This window comes from Oncorhynchus mykiss, chromosome 8 (assembly GCF_057628025.1).
Source record: "Oncorhynchus mykiss isolate SJ-2025 chromosome 8, ASM5762802v1, whole genome shotgun sequence".
NCBI classification, from domain to species: domain Eukaryota; kingdom Metazoa; phylum Chordata; class Actinopteri; order Salmoniformes; family Salmonidae; genus Oncorhynchus; species Oncorhynchus mykiss.
In genome coordinates, this window is record NC_143029.1 from 89,477,448 (window position 1) to 89,494,302 (window position 16,855).

Consider the following 16,855-nt stretch of genomic DNA (forward strand, 5'->3'; position numbering starts at 1 on the left):
GGTGATGGTGATTATGATGAAGATGGTGATGATGATGGAGGTGATGAGGATGGTGGTGATGGTGATGATGATGGTAATGGTGGTAATGATGATGGTGGTGATGATGGTGGTGTTGATGGTTGGGATGGTGGTGATGAAGGTAATAGTGGTGATGATGATGATGGTGATGGTGGTGATGGTGGTGATGGTGATGATGATGGTGGTGATGATGGTGGTGATGGTGATGGTGGTGATGGTGGTGGTGGTGATGATGGTGATGATGATGGTGGTGATGGTGGTGGTGGTGATGGTGATTATGATGATGATGGTGATGGTGGTGGTGGTGATGATGGTGGTGATGGTGATGGTGGTGATGGTGGTGGTGATTGTGATGATGATGATGATGGTGATGGTGGTGGTGGTGATGATGGTGTTGTTGGTGTTGATGGGGGTGGTGGTGATGATGATGATGGTGGTGATGATGATGGTGATGGTTATGGTGGTGATGATGGTGTTGTTGGTGTTGATGGGGGTGGTGGTGATGGTGATGATGATGATGGTGATGGTGGTGGTGGTGATGGTGATGATGATGGTGATGGTGGTGGTGGTGATGATGGTGATGGTGGTGGTGGTGATGATGGTGTTGTTGGTGTTGATGGGGGTGGTGGTGATGGTGATGATGATGGTGGTGATGGTTATGGTGGTGATGATGGTGTTGTTGGTGTTGATGGGGGTGGTGGTGATGGTGATGATGATGATGGTGATGGTGGTGGTGGTGATGGTGATTATGATGGTGATGGTGGTGGTGGTGATGATGGTGTTGTTGGTGTTGATGGGGGTGGTGGTGATGGTGATGATGATGGTGGTGATGATGATGGTGATGGTTATGGTGGTGATGATGGTGTTGTTGGTGTTGATGGGGGTGGTGGTGATGGTGATGATGATGGTGGTGATGGTGGTGGTGGTGATGGTGATTATGATGATGATGGTGATGGTGGTGGTGGTGATGATGGTGTTGTTGGTGTTGATGGGGGTGGTGGTGGTGGTGATGATGGTGTTGTTGGTGTTGATGGGGGTGGTGGTGATGATGATGATGGTGGTGTTGATGGGGGTGGTGGTGATGATGGTGTTGTTGGTGTTGATGGGGGTGGTGGTGATGATGGTGTTGTTGGTGATGATGATGATGGTGGTGATGATGATGATGATGGTGATAGTGATGATGATGATGGTGATGGTGATGATGGTTGATGACGGGGAATGGTATAAGGCAGGTTCAACAACAACAGTGTCGTGGATTGTTCAGAGTGCAGACTCTACCCTCTCTAGGTCCTCTCTCCATCATCATGTGGCACCAGGCTCTCCTCTCCCTCCTCCACTCCCCCACGCCTCCTCCTCCTCTCCTCCTCCACCCCTCCACTCCTCCTCCACCTCCTCCTCTCCTGCTCTCCCCCTCTCCTCCACTCCTTCTCAACTCCTCTTCAACTCTCCACTCCTCCACTCCTCCTCCTCTCCTCCTCCTCTTCTCCTCTCCACTCCTTCACTCCTCCTCTCCTCCACTCCTCCCTCCTCTCCTCCTCTCCTCCTCCTCCTCTCCCCCACTCCCCCTCTCCACCTCCTCTCCTCCTCCTCTCCTCCACTCCCCCTCTCCTCCCCCTCTCCTCCTCTCCTCTCCTCCTCCACTCCTCCTCTCCTTCTCTCCACTCCTCCTCTCCTCCACTCCTCCTCTCCTCCACTCCACCTCCTCTCCTCCTCTCCTCCACTCCTCCTCCTCATCTCCTACTCTCCACTCCTCCACTCCCCCTCTCCACCTCCTTTCCTCCTCCTCTCGTCCTCTCCTTCACTCCTCCTCCTCTCCTCCTCCTCTCCTCCACTCCTCCTCCACTCCACCTCCTCTCCTCCACTCCTCCTCCACTTCACCTCCTCTCCTCCTATCCACCTCCTCTCCGGCTCTCTACAAAGCAAAGCTAAGTAGTGGAAGAGAGTTCAATGGTGACTTGAAGAGATCTGGTCCGGAATGAAGATGGACCTTAAACTGGGTGCTTAAGGAGTTACCACACGTCTTAGATTGAGAGAGGATAGAGAGAAAGAGAGGAGGGGGGGGGGGGGGGGCAGAGAGAGAGATGTTAGAGAGAGAGAGAGGGGGAGAGAGACATAGAGAAATGTTAGAGAGAGAGAGCGAGAAAGAGAGATAGAGGGGGAGAGAGACAGAGATGTTAGAGAGAGAGAGAGAGAGAAAGACAGAGAGAGAGATGTTAGAGAGACAGAGAGAGATAAATGTTAGAGAGCTGGAGAAGAGAAGAGAACAGAGACAACACATGACAGAGGGACGATTAAGGAGTTAATCTCTCCTGAAGAAAGTTTGTTACTCGTTCCTAAACTTTCTAGGGTGAATTGGAGTATCGTGATCAATTATTGCAATCACGATGAAACCATTCCATCTGGGCCTTTACTAACTGCATTAGGTGAAGCAGTGCTGAAACAAATATCCTTCACAGCCAGGACTGAAGTTGAAGAACCCTGCTACCGTAGTCTGGATGCTGTCCAAGTATGTTATAGAAATGAGGAGGCCACAACTAGTCAGATACAGTAGAAACTCTGTTGTGCACTATCTATCAATGGTGTACACAGTGTGTCCATGAAGTGGACGGGAACGCCAGTGTTATCATGGTCCAACTGGCTCGGCTGTTACAGGCGTTTGGGTTTTTCTCTCCGTTTCTGCGTTTTCTATTTCGAGGTTCTTCTTCTTCTTCTTCTTTTTTTTTTTTGCGGGGGATTTTGATTGGTGGATTGCATCCGACTTTTAGGTGCACGAAACCTACGCCGTTCTCTGCCTTCCGACATTATATTCTTTGACACAATAATAACAATTTGGGGAAAAAAGGGAAAATTGCTCTGCCGACTAGTAAGAGCCTCTAAAAAAAACAACCACCAACCATTCCACTGTTTAACCCTGTCTAGTCCTACTCCAGACCAACGGTCCTATTTCCAGGTTGGTTGTCTTTGGGTGTGGCATACTGATTGGAATCATCCTCGTTGGTCAGGATGTGTTTTCACCTGTTGTCCTCGTTTCTTCTGTGCAGACACAGCTGATATTTAGGAGCGTTTGGCTCAGTGCTCCCCGTGCTGGTAGAACACGGCGCTTCCCAAACACCGGGGTTGTGGGTTCGATTCCCACAGGGGACCAGTATGAGACTGTATTCACTCACTGCTGTAAGTCGCTCTGGATAAGGGCGTCTGCTAAATGTACAAGAAATGTGAGGAAGAAGAGCGACACCTGTGTTTAGCGTGTTCCCTTTACATTGTTGAACGGAGCCTTTACCTGGTATTTCTCCTGTTCTTTACGTTGTTGAACGGAGCCTTTACCTGATATTTCTCCTGTTCTTTACGTTGTTGAACGGAGCCTTTACCTGGTATTTCTCCTGTTCTTTACGTTGTTGAACGGAGCCTTTACCTGGTATTTCTCCTGTTCTTTACGTTGTTGAACGGAGCCTTTACCTGGTATTTCTCCTGTTCTTTACGTTGTTGAACAGAGCCTTTACCTGGTATTTCTCCTGTTCTTTACGTTGTTGAACGGAGCCTTTACCTGGTATTTCTCCTGTTCTTTACGTTGTTGAACGGGACCTTTACCTGGTATTTCTCCTGTTCTTTACGTTGTTGAACGGGACCTTTACCTGGTATTTCTCCTGTTCTTTACGTTGTTGAACGGAGCCTTTACCTGGTATTTCTCCTGTTCTTTACATTGTTGAACAGAGCCTTTACCTGGTATTTCTCCTGTTCTTTACGTTGTTGAATGGAGCCTTTACCTGGTATTTCTCCTGTTCTTTACGTTGTTGAACAGAGCCTTTACCTGGTATTTCTCCTGTTCTTTACGTTGTTGAACGGGACCTTTACCTGGTATTTCTCCTGTTCATTACGTTGTTGAACGGAGCCTTTACCTGGTATTTCTCCTGTTCTTTACATTGTTGAACAGAGCCTTTACCTGGTATTTCTCCTGTTCTTTACGTTGTTGAACGGAGCCTTTACCTGGTATTTCTCCTGTTCTTTACGTTGTTGAACAGAGCCTTTACCTGGTATTTCTCCTGTTCTTTACATTGTTGAACGGGACCTTTACCTGGTATTTCTCCTGTTCTTTACATTGTTGAACGGGACCTTTACCTGGTATTTCTCCTGTTCTTTACATTGTTGAACGGAGCCTTTACCTGGTATTTCTCCTGTTCTTTACATTGTTGAACGGAGCCTTTATCTGGTATTTCTCCTGTTCTTTACATTGTTGAACAGAGCCTTTACCTGGTATTTCTCCTGTTCTTTACGTTGTTGAACGGAGCCTTTACCTGGTATTTCTCCTGTTCTTTACGTTGTTGAACGGAGCCTTTACCTGCGTTTCTCCTGTTTGCTCCACCCACTTCTTATTCTTAGTGGGTTTATTAATTTTAGTTTTGTCTGATATCAAGTCCAGTCAGTGTTTTTTTAAAATGGGTTCTGAAAGCCCAGCCCAGTGGGTGTCCGTGGTGGGATATTTTAAGACCCAACTGGAGTTGCTTGGCCACCACTTAGTAGAACCCCCCTCTGCGAATCCCTTTCAGAAACAGTTTTAAAAGCCCACCGGTTTCTATTTGGTTTTCAGTGGCTCATTTGTTAGTTCCCTTTTTGTCGAGCAACATTTTTTTTTTTTTTTTTGGGGGGGGGTGGATGGTTATTGGGGAACGTTAACGCAAATAACCTCTTCTTTAGTCAGGTAAAGACCATAGATCCTCTGAAGGGCCCAGGAAGTTACAACAGTCCTCACAGGTAAAGACCATAGATCCTCTGAAGGGCCCAGGAAGTTACAACAGTCCTCAGAGGTAAAGACCATAGATCCTCTGAAGGGCCCAGGAAGTTACAACAGTCCTCACAGGTTAAGACCATAGATCCTCTGAAGGGCCCAGGAAGTTACAACAGTCCTCACAGGTAAAGACCATAGATCCTCTGAAGGGCCCAGGAAGTTACAACAGTCCTCAGAGGTAAAGGCCATAGATCCTCTGAAGGGCCCAGGAAGTTACAACAGTCCTCACAGGTTAAGACCATAGATCCTCTGAAGGGCCCAGGAAGTTACAACAGTCCTCACAGGTTAAGACCATAGATCCTCTGAAGGGCCCAGGAAGTTACAACAGTCCTCACAGGTAAAGACCATAGATCCTCTGAAGGGCCCAGGAAGTTACAACAGTCCTCAGAGGTAAAGACCATAGATCCTCTGAAGGGTATTTCTTCTTCTCTGCTCTAACTGTCAAGGAAGTCTTGATGTTTTGAATGACACAGGTCAGAGTTTTCCTCCACAGACATTACCTCTCGAGTTCAATCTCGGCACTGTTACCGACTGATAAATTTAATGTCGGAATTATTTTTTTTTTTTAGTTTTACTTTACGATTGTGTAAAATATAATGACCTTTTATGTGAACCAAGGTCCAACAGAACGAGTCGGTTAATTGGATCGTCTTATTGTTAATGTGACATATTTTGTTAAATTAATGTGCCTACTGCAACACACACACACACACACACACACACACACACTAACATGTTATTTTCATGGCCTTCTTGCTTTCTCCTCTCTCCTGTCTGTCTATTGGTCGATGTTGAAGAGTTGGCACACAGGGACCGTGCTGTGTGTGTGTGCTAGTATGCGTGTTTGTGTTTCTGTGTGGGCGCACTCACACACACACACACACACACACACACACACACACACACACACACACACACACACACTGCTAACTGTTATTTTGATCTTCTTTCTGTCTTGTCACACAGGAGACCAAGATTGACTGTGTCCGAGTCGCCACCAAAGGTAGGACCACACCATGTTCACGTCCCTGAATCGGTTCACTGAGGACGTCCACGAATGTATTAATTAATATTAATTAATTCATATTGTAACATGACCTGCACACCTTTTGAGAGCTAACGACATGAACTAGTTAGAACAACAGTCTTTATGTAGGTAGCCTTGAAATACAGTGTTGAGAAACAGTGTGGCACAACCTCACAGGGGCCTCACACAACCTCACAGGGGCCTCACACAACCTCACAGGGGCCTCACACAACCTCACACGGGCCAGAGTTTTGTTTTCACCTGTCTGTTTTCACACGTCTCAGAAACACTGTTTTTTTCCATCAAGCACTGTTATTCAGCTCATCACACACACACACACACACACACACACACACACACACACACACACACACACACACGTTGTTATTCAGCTCATCACTCACACACACACACACACACACACACACACACACACACACACACACACACACACACACACACACACACACACACACACACACGTTATTCTGCTTGTCTTGCTGGTTCAGACATGAAGGTGAAGCATCTTAAACACTATTTATCAGGAGAGGGATTGATAATGCCTGTGGGGGGGGGGGGATTGGTCTAATGCACACGTGCACACACAGACTTATCCAACCACACACAGGCTACACACACACACACACACATGAACACACAGACACATTGGCTACACACGCCTCAGCGAAGCCCCTACAATAGATTTCCTATTGAGCGGATAGTAGATCGTAAATCTCTCAGCCTCATCCCCTCGTTAGATTAATAAGGTACGCCGAGTACATTGAGTTCTGATCGAGTTGACCTGAAAGATATGGTCAGAGAGCCGCACACGGTTGAGAGAGCTAACGACAACATGCATCAGGTGAAATAGACTGAAACGGTTATGTATATATACGTGTGACCCGTTAGTCTAGGGTCACAGCTCTTTTAGTATCGAGAAAGAACAATACAGTATCTTCTGTAACAATGAGTGTTTTTCTTTCTGCATTAACATTGCCTGGTGACTGAGATTTTGTTTGTATGGCTATTTTGAGTTTCAGTGTGGCCTCTCTCTCTCTCTCCCTTCTCGCTCCCTTCCCGCTGGCTCGCTCTCCCCTCCCGCTCGCTCGCTCTCCCCTCCTGCTCTCCCTCTCTCTCTGCATGGACACTATGCCTCCTCTTTCCCCTCTCTCTCTGTCTCTCTCTCTCTCTCTCTCTCTCTCTCTGCGTGGACACTATGCCTCCTCCTTCCCCTCTCTCTCTGCGTGGACAATATGCCTCCTCCTTCCCCTCTCTCTCGCTCTCTCTGCATGGACACTATGCCTCCTCCTTTCCCTCTCTCTCTCTCTCTCTCTCTCTCTCTCTGCGTGGACACTATGCCTCCTCCTTCCATTCTCTCTATATCTCTCTCTGCGTGGACACTATGCCTCCTCCTTCCCCTCTCTCTCTCTCTCTCTCTGCGTGGACACTATGCCTCCTCCTTCCCCTCTCTCTCTCTCTCTCTCTGCGTGGACACTATGCCTCCTCCTTCCCCTCTCTCTCTCTCTCTCTCTGCGTGGACACTATGCCTCCTCTTTCCCTTCTCTCTCTCTCTCTCTCTCTCTCTCTGCGTGGACACTATGCCTCCTCCTTCCCCTCTCTCTCTCTATATCTCTCTCTGCGTGGACACTATGCCTCCTCCTTCCCCTCTCTCTCTCTCTCTCTCTGCGTGGACACTATGCCTCCTCTTTCCCTTCTCTCTCTCTCTCTCTCTCTCTGCGTGGACACTATGCCTCCTCCTTCCCCTCTCTCTCTGCGTGGACGATATGCCTCCTCCTTCCCCTCTCTCTCGCTCTCTCTGCATGGACACTATGCCTCCTCCTTTCCCTCTCTCTCTCTCTCTCTCTCTGCGTGGACACTATGCCTCCTCCTTCCATTCTCTCTATATCTCTCTCTGCGTGGACACTATGCCTCCTCCTTCCCCCCTCTCTCTCTCTCTCTCTCTCTCTCTCTGCATGGACACTATGCCTCCTCCTTCCCCCCTTTCTATATCTCTCTCTGCGTGGACACTATGACTCCTCTCTCTTTCTCTCTCTCTGCATGGACACTATGCTTCTCTCTCTCTCTCTCTCGCTCGATCTCTCTCTGCGTGGACACTATGCCTCGTCCTTCCCCCTCTCTCTCTCTCTCTCTCTCTCTGCATGGACACTGTACCTCCTCTCAGCTGCCATACTGGTGACTCAGCTCACTACTCCGTACATCCGCATCGCGCCTGCGGCTGGTGACGACCAACTAACAGGTTAGACTCTCAGCTCAACCCATCTCTGGAGCATCAACCACATGTATGAGACAGCATGGGAGGGGGTTTGTTAATAACATGCATTTGTAGACTCTCTGCCCAGCACTTTGCCTTGCTTCTGTCTGTCTTGATTACTCTGTCCAACAGGCTAGCTTCTCTGTCCAACCGGCTAGCTTCTCTGTCCAACAGGCTAGCTTCTCTATCCAACAGGCTAGCTTCTCCGCCCAACAGGCTAGCTTCTCTGTCCAACAGGCTAGCTTCTCTGTCCAACAGGCTAGCTTCTCTGTCCAAAAGGCTAGCTTCTCTGTCTGTCCTAATGACTCTGTCCAACAGGCTAGCTTCTCCGCCCAAAAGGCTAGCTTCTCTGTCTGTCTCGATTACTCTGTCCAACAGGCTAGCTTCTCCGCCCAACAGGCTAGCTTCTCTGTCTGTCCTAATTACTCTTTCCAACAGGCTAGCTTCTCCGCCCAACAGCCTAGCTTCTCTGTCTGTCTCGATTACTCTGTCCAACAGGCTAGCTTCTCCGCCCAACAGGCTAGCTTCTCTGTCTGTCCTAATTACTCTGTCCAACAGGCTAGCTTCTCCGCCCAACAGGCTAGCTTCTCTATCCAACAGGCTAGCTTCTCTATCCAACAGGCTAGCTTCTCCGCCCAACAGACTAGCTTTTCCGTCCAACAGGCTAGCTTCTCTGTCCAACAGGCTAGCTTCGCTGTCTATCCTAATTATTCCGCCCAACAGGCTAGCTTCTCTGTCCTAATTACTCCGCCCAAAAGGCTAGCTTCTCCGTCCAACAGGCTTGCTTTTCTGTCTGTCCTAATTACTCTGCCCAACAGGCTAGCTTCTCTGTCCAACAGGCTAGCTACTCTATCCAACAGACGATTTTCTCCGTCCAACAGGCTAGCTTCTCTGTCTGTCCTAATTACTCTATCCAACAGGCTAGCTTCTCCGCCCAACAGGCTAGCTTCTCCGCCCAACAGGCTAGCTTCTCTGTCCAACAGGCTAGCTTCTCCGCCCAACAGGCTAGCTTCTCTGTCTGTCTCGATTACTCTGTCCAACAGGCTAGCTTCTCCGCCCAACAGGCTAGCTTCTCCGTCCAACAGGCTAGCTTCTCTGTATGTCCTAATTACTCTGCCCATCAGGCTAGCTTCTCTGTCCAACAGGCTAGCTTCTCTATCCAACAGGCAATTTTCTCCGTCCAACAGGCTAACTTCTCTGTCTGTCCTAATTACTCTATCCAACAGGCTAGCTTCTCTGTCTGTCCTAATTACTCTATCCAACAGGCTAGCTTCTCCGCCCAACAGGCTAGCTTCTCCGTCCAACAGGCTAGCTTCTCTGTCCAACAGGCTAGCTTCTCTGTCCAACAGGCTAGCTTCTCTGTCCAACAGGCAAGCTTCTCTGTCTGTCCTAATTACTCTGTCCAACAGGCTAGCTTCTCTATCCAACAGACTAGCTTCTCCGCCCAACAGGCTAGCTTCTCTGTCCAACAGGCTAGCTTCTCTGTCTGTCCTAATTACTCTGCCCAACAGGCTAGCTTCTCTATCCAACAGGCTAGCTTCTCTGTCCAACAGGCTAGCTTCTCTGTCCAACAGGCTAGCTTCTCTATCCAACAGACTATTTTCTCTGTCTGTCCTAATTACTCTATCCAACAGGCTAGCTTCTCTGTCCAACAGGCTAGCTTCTCTGTCCAACAGGCTAGCTTCTCTGTCCAACAGACTAGCTTCTCTGTCCAACAGGCTAGCTTCTCTGTCTGCCATTATTACTCTATCCAACAGGCTAGCTTCTCTGTCCAACAGGCTAGCTTCTCTATCCAACAGGCTAGCTTCTCTATCCAACAGGCTAGCTTCTCTGTCCAACAGACTAGCTTCTCTATCCAACAGACTAGTTTCTCTGTCTGTCCTAATTACTCCGTTCTACAGACTAGCTTCTCTGTCTGTCCTAATACAGACAGACTATCCCGTCTGTCTGACGGGATAGTATAGTCTAGATCAGTTTATTGCTAGGGGACACCAATCAGATGCACACTTTAGTTCTAGCCCAACACTAGTTCACACCTGTTTCAAATAAGCAACTAATCATCAAGCCTTTGATTATTTTAATAATGTGTTACTGCTGGGCTACATCAAATCCTAGTGTAGCGGTATGAAGAAATGGCGCCGGAGGAGATGGCCGCCGTTTTACCGTCTCCTAACCAATTGTGTTATTATGTGGGGTTTTTTTTTTGCGATATTTGTAACTTATTTTGTACATAATGTTTCTGCAACCGTATCTTACAGAATAAATTAGCTTCTGGATATCAGGACGGCGATCACTCACCTCGGATTAGACTAAGATATCTTCAACAACAACAACAACAACAACAAGCAGGACTCACACGATATTCTCCAAACACCCCACAGGGCAGACATCCCAATTATTCACAAAAGGAAGCGACGCAGAGGACGAAGAGCTGGATGCCTCGTCTGGACCCGTAGAAGACAACTAGGAAAGCTGCCGTTACCGTCAATATTACTCGCCAACGTGCAAACATTGGACAATTAACTAGACGAGGTACGATCATGAATATCCTACCAACGGGACATCAAAAACTGTAATGTCCTCTGTTTCACGGAATCGTGGCTGAATGACGACATGGATATTCAGCTAGCGGGATACACGCTGCACTGGCAAGATAGAACAGAACACTCCAGTAAGACAAGGGGAGGGTGGTCTGTGCATATTTGTAAACAACAGCTGGTGCACAAAATCTAAGGAAGTCTCTAGATTTTGTTCGCCTGAAGTAGAGTATATTGTGATAAACTGCAGGCCACACTACTTGCCTAGAGAGTTCTCAGCTATACTTTTCGTGGCTGTTTATTTACCACGACAGACAGATGCTGAAACTAAGACTGCACTCAGTCAGCTGTATAAGGACATAAGCAAACAGGAAACCACTCACCCAGAGGCGGCGCTCCTAGTGGCCAGAGACTTTAATGCAGGGAAACTTAAATCAGTTCTACCAAATCTCTATCAACATGTTAAATGTGCAACCAGAGGGAAGAAAATTATAGATCACCTGTTCTCCAACACAGAGATGCGTACAAAGCTCTCCCTCGCCCTCCATTTGGCAAATCCGACCACAACTCTATCCTCCTGATTCCTGCTTACAAGCAAAAATTAAAGCAGGAAGCACCAGTGACTCGGTCTATAAAAAAAATGGTCAGATGAAGCAGATGCTAAACTACAGGACTGCTTTGCTATCACAGACTGGAACATGTTCCGGGATTCTTCCGATGGCATTGAGGAGTACACCACATCAGTCACTGGCTTTATCAATAAGTGCATTGAGGAAGTCGTCCCCACAGTGACTGTACGTACATACCCCAACCAGAAGCCATGGATTACAGGCAACATTTGCACTGCCGCTTTCAAGGAGCGGGACTCTAACCCGGAAGCTTACAAGAAATCCCGCTATGCCCTGCGACGAACCATCAAACAGGCAAAGCGTCAATACAGGGCTACGATTGAATCATACTACACCGGCTCGGACGCTCGTCGGATGTGGCAGGGCTTGCAAACTATTACAGACTACAAAGGGTAGTACAGCCGTGAGCTGCCCAGTGACACGAGCCTACCAGACGAGCTAAATCACTTCTATGCTCGCTTCGAGGCAAGCAACACTGAGGCATGCATGAGAGCATCAGCGTGATCACGACGTGAGTAAGACCTTTAAACAGGTCAACATACACAAGGCTGCGGGGCCATACGGATTACCAGGACGTGTGCTCCGGGCATGTGCTGACCAACTGGCAGGTGTCTTCACTGACATTTTCAACATGTCCCTGATTGAGTCTGTAATACCAACATATCCCTGATTGAGTCTGTAATACCAACATGCTTCAAGCAGACCACCATAGTCCCTGTGCCCAAGAACAATAAGGTAACCTGCCTAAATGACTACAGACCCGTAGCACTCACGTCAGTAGCCATGCATTGCTTTGAAAGGCTGGTCATGGCTCAAATCAGCACCATTATCCCAGAAACCCACTCCAATTTGCATACCGCCCAAACAGATCCACAGATGATGCAATCTCTATCGCACTCCACACTGCCCTTTCCCACCTGGACAAAAGGAACACCTATGTGAGAATGCTGTTCATTGACTACAGCTCAGCGTTCAACACCATAGTGCCCTCAAAGCTCATTACCAAGCTAAGAAACCTGGGACTAAACACCTCCCTCTGCAACTGGATCCTGGACTTCCTGACAGGCCGCCCCCAGGTGGTGAGGGTAGGTAGCAACACATCTGCCACGCTGATCCTCAACACTGGAGCTCCCCAAGGGTGTGTGCTCAGTCCCCTCCTGTACTCTCTGTTCACCCACGACTGCATGGCCATGCACGACTCCAACACCATCATTAAGTTTGCTGACGACACAACAGTGGTAGGCCTGATCACCTATAACGACGAGACAGCCTATAGGGAGGAGGTTAGAGACCTGGCCGGGTGGTGCCAGAATAACCGCCTATCCTTCAACGTAACCAAGACTAACCAAGGCTAAGGAGATGATTGTGGACTACAGGAAAAGGAGCACCGAGCACGTCCCCATTCTCATCGACGGGGCTGTAGTGGAGCAGGTTGAGAGCGTCAAATTCTTTGGTGTCCACATCAACAACAAACTAGAATGATCCAAACACACCAAGACAGTTGTGAAGAGGGTACGACAAAGCCTATTCCCTCTCAGGAAACTAAAAAGATTTGGCATGGTTCCTGAGATCCTCAAAAGGTTCTACAGCTGCAACATCGATGGTTGCATCACTGCCTGGTATATCAACTGCTCGGCCTCCGACCGCAAGGCACTTCAGAGGGTAGTGTGTACGGCCCAGTACATCACTGGGGCAAAGCTGACTGCCATCCAGGACCTCTACACCAGGCGGTGTCAGAGGAAGGCCCTAAAAACCCACCACCCGCCAACCCCACTTTTACGCTACTGCTACTCTCTGTTCATCATATATGCATAGTCACTTTAACCATACCTACATGTACATACTACCTCAATCAGCCTGACTAACAGGTGTCTGTTTATAGCCTTGCTACTCTTTTTTCAAATGTCTTTTTACTGTTGTTTTATTTCTTGACTTACCAACACACACACCTGTCCTATGGTGAAGCATCCTAACAGTAGAACACCTGTTCTATGGTGACGCCTCCTACCTGTAGATCACCTGTCCTATGGTGAAGCATCCTAACAGTAGATCACCTGTCCTATGGTGAAGCATCCTAACAGTAGATCACCTGTCCTATGGTGAAGCATCCTAACAGTAGATCCCCTGTCCTATGGTGAAGCATCCTAACAGTAGAGCACCTGTCCTATGGTGAAGCATCCTAACAGTAGATCACCTGTCCTATGGTGAAGCATCCTACCAGTACAACACCTGTTCTATGGTGAAGCATCCTACCAGTAGATCACCTGTCCTATGGTGAAGCATCCTAACAAGGTTTCACTACATCCTCATTTAATGTGTTAAAGTGAATCCTTTTTTTAATGAATATGTCTCATTATATATTCCATGAGCTTTTAGTGAGCTGTCCTGTAGCATTGACAGAAGGAAGCATATCGGCTATAATAATGTATTGTGTTCCCCGTGATATACGGTAGATCTAGCTGCATGTATCTGACACCAATATCCCTGTCTCTGTTCTCTGTTCTCTGTGTGGACTGACAATCCTCCCGAGCGGCACAGCGGTCTAAGGCACTACATCTCAGTGCTAGAGGTGTCACTACAGACACCCTGGTTCGAATCCAGGCTGTATCACAACCGGACGCGATCGGGAGTCCCGTAGGGCGGCGCACAATTGGCCCCAGCGTCGTCCGGGTTTGGCCCCGGGGGGTTGGCCGTCATTGTAAATAAGAATTTGTTTCTTAACTGGATTTGCCTTGTGGAAAACATTTACAAACTTGGACCTAGTAGACATTTGTAGTTTCCCAACTCAACCAGGGATTCTCTCCGTATATATTTATCTCGTTCGCTCTTTCTCCTCTCTCCCTGTCAGACTAGTCTGTAGTTATCAGATTGTCCTGTTAAAAGGGAAAAAACCATTCAATCAGAGCAAGTTGATAGTGAATCCTTCACACCGGTGCTGTTTTCCTACCATTCTGAGTTAAACATCTATATTTGAATCTAATCAACGTATTAGATAGATGGAGAGAACATGTCAACCACACATACAGAGAGAGAGAGAGAGACAGAGAGAGAGAGAGAGAGAGAGAGAGAGAGACAGAGAGAGAGAGAGACAGAGAGAGAGAATAAACCCAGTCAAGCAAAGATGTGTATCATAATGTCTCATTCATTATGTATCCAGAAGACAGCTGACATATAGACAGTTAGAATTCTAACTACGTGGTCGTTTTTTTCCTCAGACCCCGAGCCTGCGTCCCAAATTGCACCGCCTTTTCCCTATATAGTGCACTACTTTAGACCAGAGCCCTATGGGGCCCTATTCCCTATATAGTGCACTACTTTAGACCAGAGCCCTATGGGACCCTATTCCCTATATAGTGCACTACTATTGACCAGAGCCCTATGGGACCCTGTTCCCTATACAGTGCACTACTATTGACCAGAGCCCTATGGGACCCTATTCCCTATATAGTGCACTACTATTGACCAGAGCCCTATGGGACCCTATTCCCTATATAGTGCACTACTATAGACCAGAGCCCTATTCCCTATATAGTGCACTACTTTAGACCAGAGCCCTATGGGACCTTTCTCGTCCCGTATGTTAATTCAAGATAGACCCATAGACTGATAGTAGAGGTGGAGGTGAGCAGGAGAGTATACCATCACCCTAAACAGGCCCATATAGTGATATTTGGGGACTGGAGAATACTGTATAGTTACCCTAAACAGGCACACTTGCTAGGAGTATGGCGTCTGGTTTATTAAAGCTGTGGTTGGAAAAGACATCGACATTTTTTATGGAATGCTATTTGAGATAGAAGGTTCACTAGCCGTTTACAGGCCTATTTGAGAGACCTTGAACCCAAATGCAACCGCTATGGATGGAATGAAACAGGATGTTTTTCAACAGTGAACCAACCGTAGGCCTTAGAGATTTGACAGTGATTTAGTTGTCAACTACTGTATTTTCTGAAAGTATTAAGATCCTTTGCTAAAATTGATTCAATTGTGTGTGTGTGTGTGTGTGTGTGTGTGTGTGTGTGTGTGTGTCCCTCGTCAATCTACACACAATACTCCATAATAGCAAAGCAGAAAAATATGTTTTTTAATCATTTTTGCTCTGGGGCAGGTTTTCATCAAGGATCTCTCTTTACTTTGCTCTGTTCATGTTTGCTCCGATCCTTCCTGGTCTCCCTGATGCTGCCACCACCATCTTTGCTCCGATCCTTCCTGGTCTCCCTGATGCTGCCACCACCATCTTTGCTCCGATCCTTCCTGGTCTCCCTGATGCTGCCACCACCATCTTTGCTCCGATCCTTCCTGGTCTCCCTGATGCTGCCACCACCATCTTTGCTCCGATCCTTCCTGGTCTCCCTGATGCTGCCACCACCATCTTTGCTCCGATCCTTCCTGGTCTCCCTGATGCTGCCACCACCATCTTTGCTCCGATCCTTCCTGGTCTCCCTGATGCTGCCACCACCATCTTTGCTCCGATCCTTCCTGGTCTCCCTGATGCTGCCACCACCATCTTTGCTCCGATCCTTCCTGGTCTCCCTGATGCTGCCACCACCATCTTTGCTCCGATCCTTCCTGGTCTCACTGATGCTGCCACCACCATGCTTCACCACCAGACGTGACTCTTGGCATTCAGCCCAAAGAGTTTCATCTTGTTTTTTCATCAGACCAGTTTCATTAGGTGCCTTTTGGCAAACTCCAAGCGGGCTGTCATGTGCCTTTTCCTGAGTGTGGCCACTACCATAAATGCCTCATTGGTGGAGTGCTGCATAGATGGTTGTCCTTCTGGAAGTTTCTCCTATCTCCACAGAGGAACTCTACGGCTCTGTCAGTGTGACCATCGGGTTCTTGGTCACCTCCCTGACCAAGGCCCTTCTCCCCTGATTGCTCAGTTTGGCCAGGTGGCCAGCTCTAAGAAGAGTCTTGGTGGTTCCAAACTTCTTCCATTTAAGTATGATGGAGGCCACTGTGTTCTTGGGGACCTTCAATGCTTCAGAAATGTTTTGGTACCCTTCGGCAGATCTGTGCCTCGACACAATCCTGTCTCGGAGCTCTACGGACAATTCCTTCGACCTCATGGCTTGGTTTTTGCTCTGACACCCACTGTCAACTGTGGAACCTTATATTGACAGGTGTGTACCTTTCCAAATCATGTCCAATCAATTGAATTGACCACCGGTGGACTCCGATCAAGTTGTAGAAACATCTCAAGGATGATCAATGGGAAACAGGATGCACCTGAGCTCAATTTAGAGTCTCATAGCAAAGGGTCTGAATACTTATGTAAATAAGGTATTTCTGTTTTGTAACGTTTTTATGAATTAGGAAAAATGTCTGAAAAGCTGTTTTGTCATTATGGGGTATTGTGTTTTAATTAATACGATTAATTAGATTAATACGTTTCATTAGTATTTTTTATTTATTTAATCCATTTTTCTAACGTAACAAAAAAAAATGTAAAAGGGGTCGGAATACATTCTGAAAGGCACCGTACATACAATATTAAAAGGTTAGGGATATGTCCTCCTTAAACGCAGTACGACCAGCTAAACAGAACATGGACAAGACCTATTAGACCATATCAATGTCGGTGGA

The 16,855-nt window shown here is 47.6% G+C and overlaps 1 pseudogene across 1 annotated transcript in view; it reads left to right on the forward strand.

The window, feature by feature from the left end:
- LOC110530822 (receptor-type tyrosine-protein phosphatase mu-like) overlaps positions 1-16,855 on the forward strand; it is a 583,690-nt pseudogene that overhangs the window by 358,507 nt on the left and 208,328 nt on the right. Inside the window, exons 14-15 of the transcript XR_016482710.1 lie at positions 5,768-5,804; positions 8,011-8,085. The product of XR_016482710.1 is annotated as a receptor-type tyrosine-protein phosphatase mu-like (transcript). The remainder of the gene's footprint in view (positions 1-5,767; positions 5,805-8,010; positions 8,086-16,855) is intronic.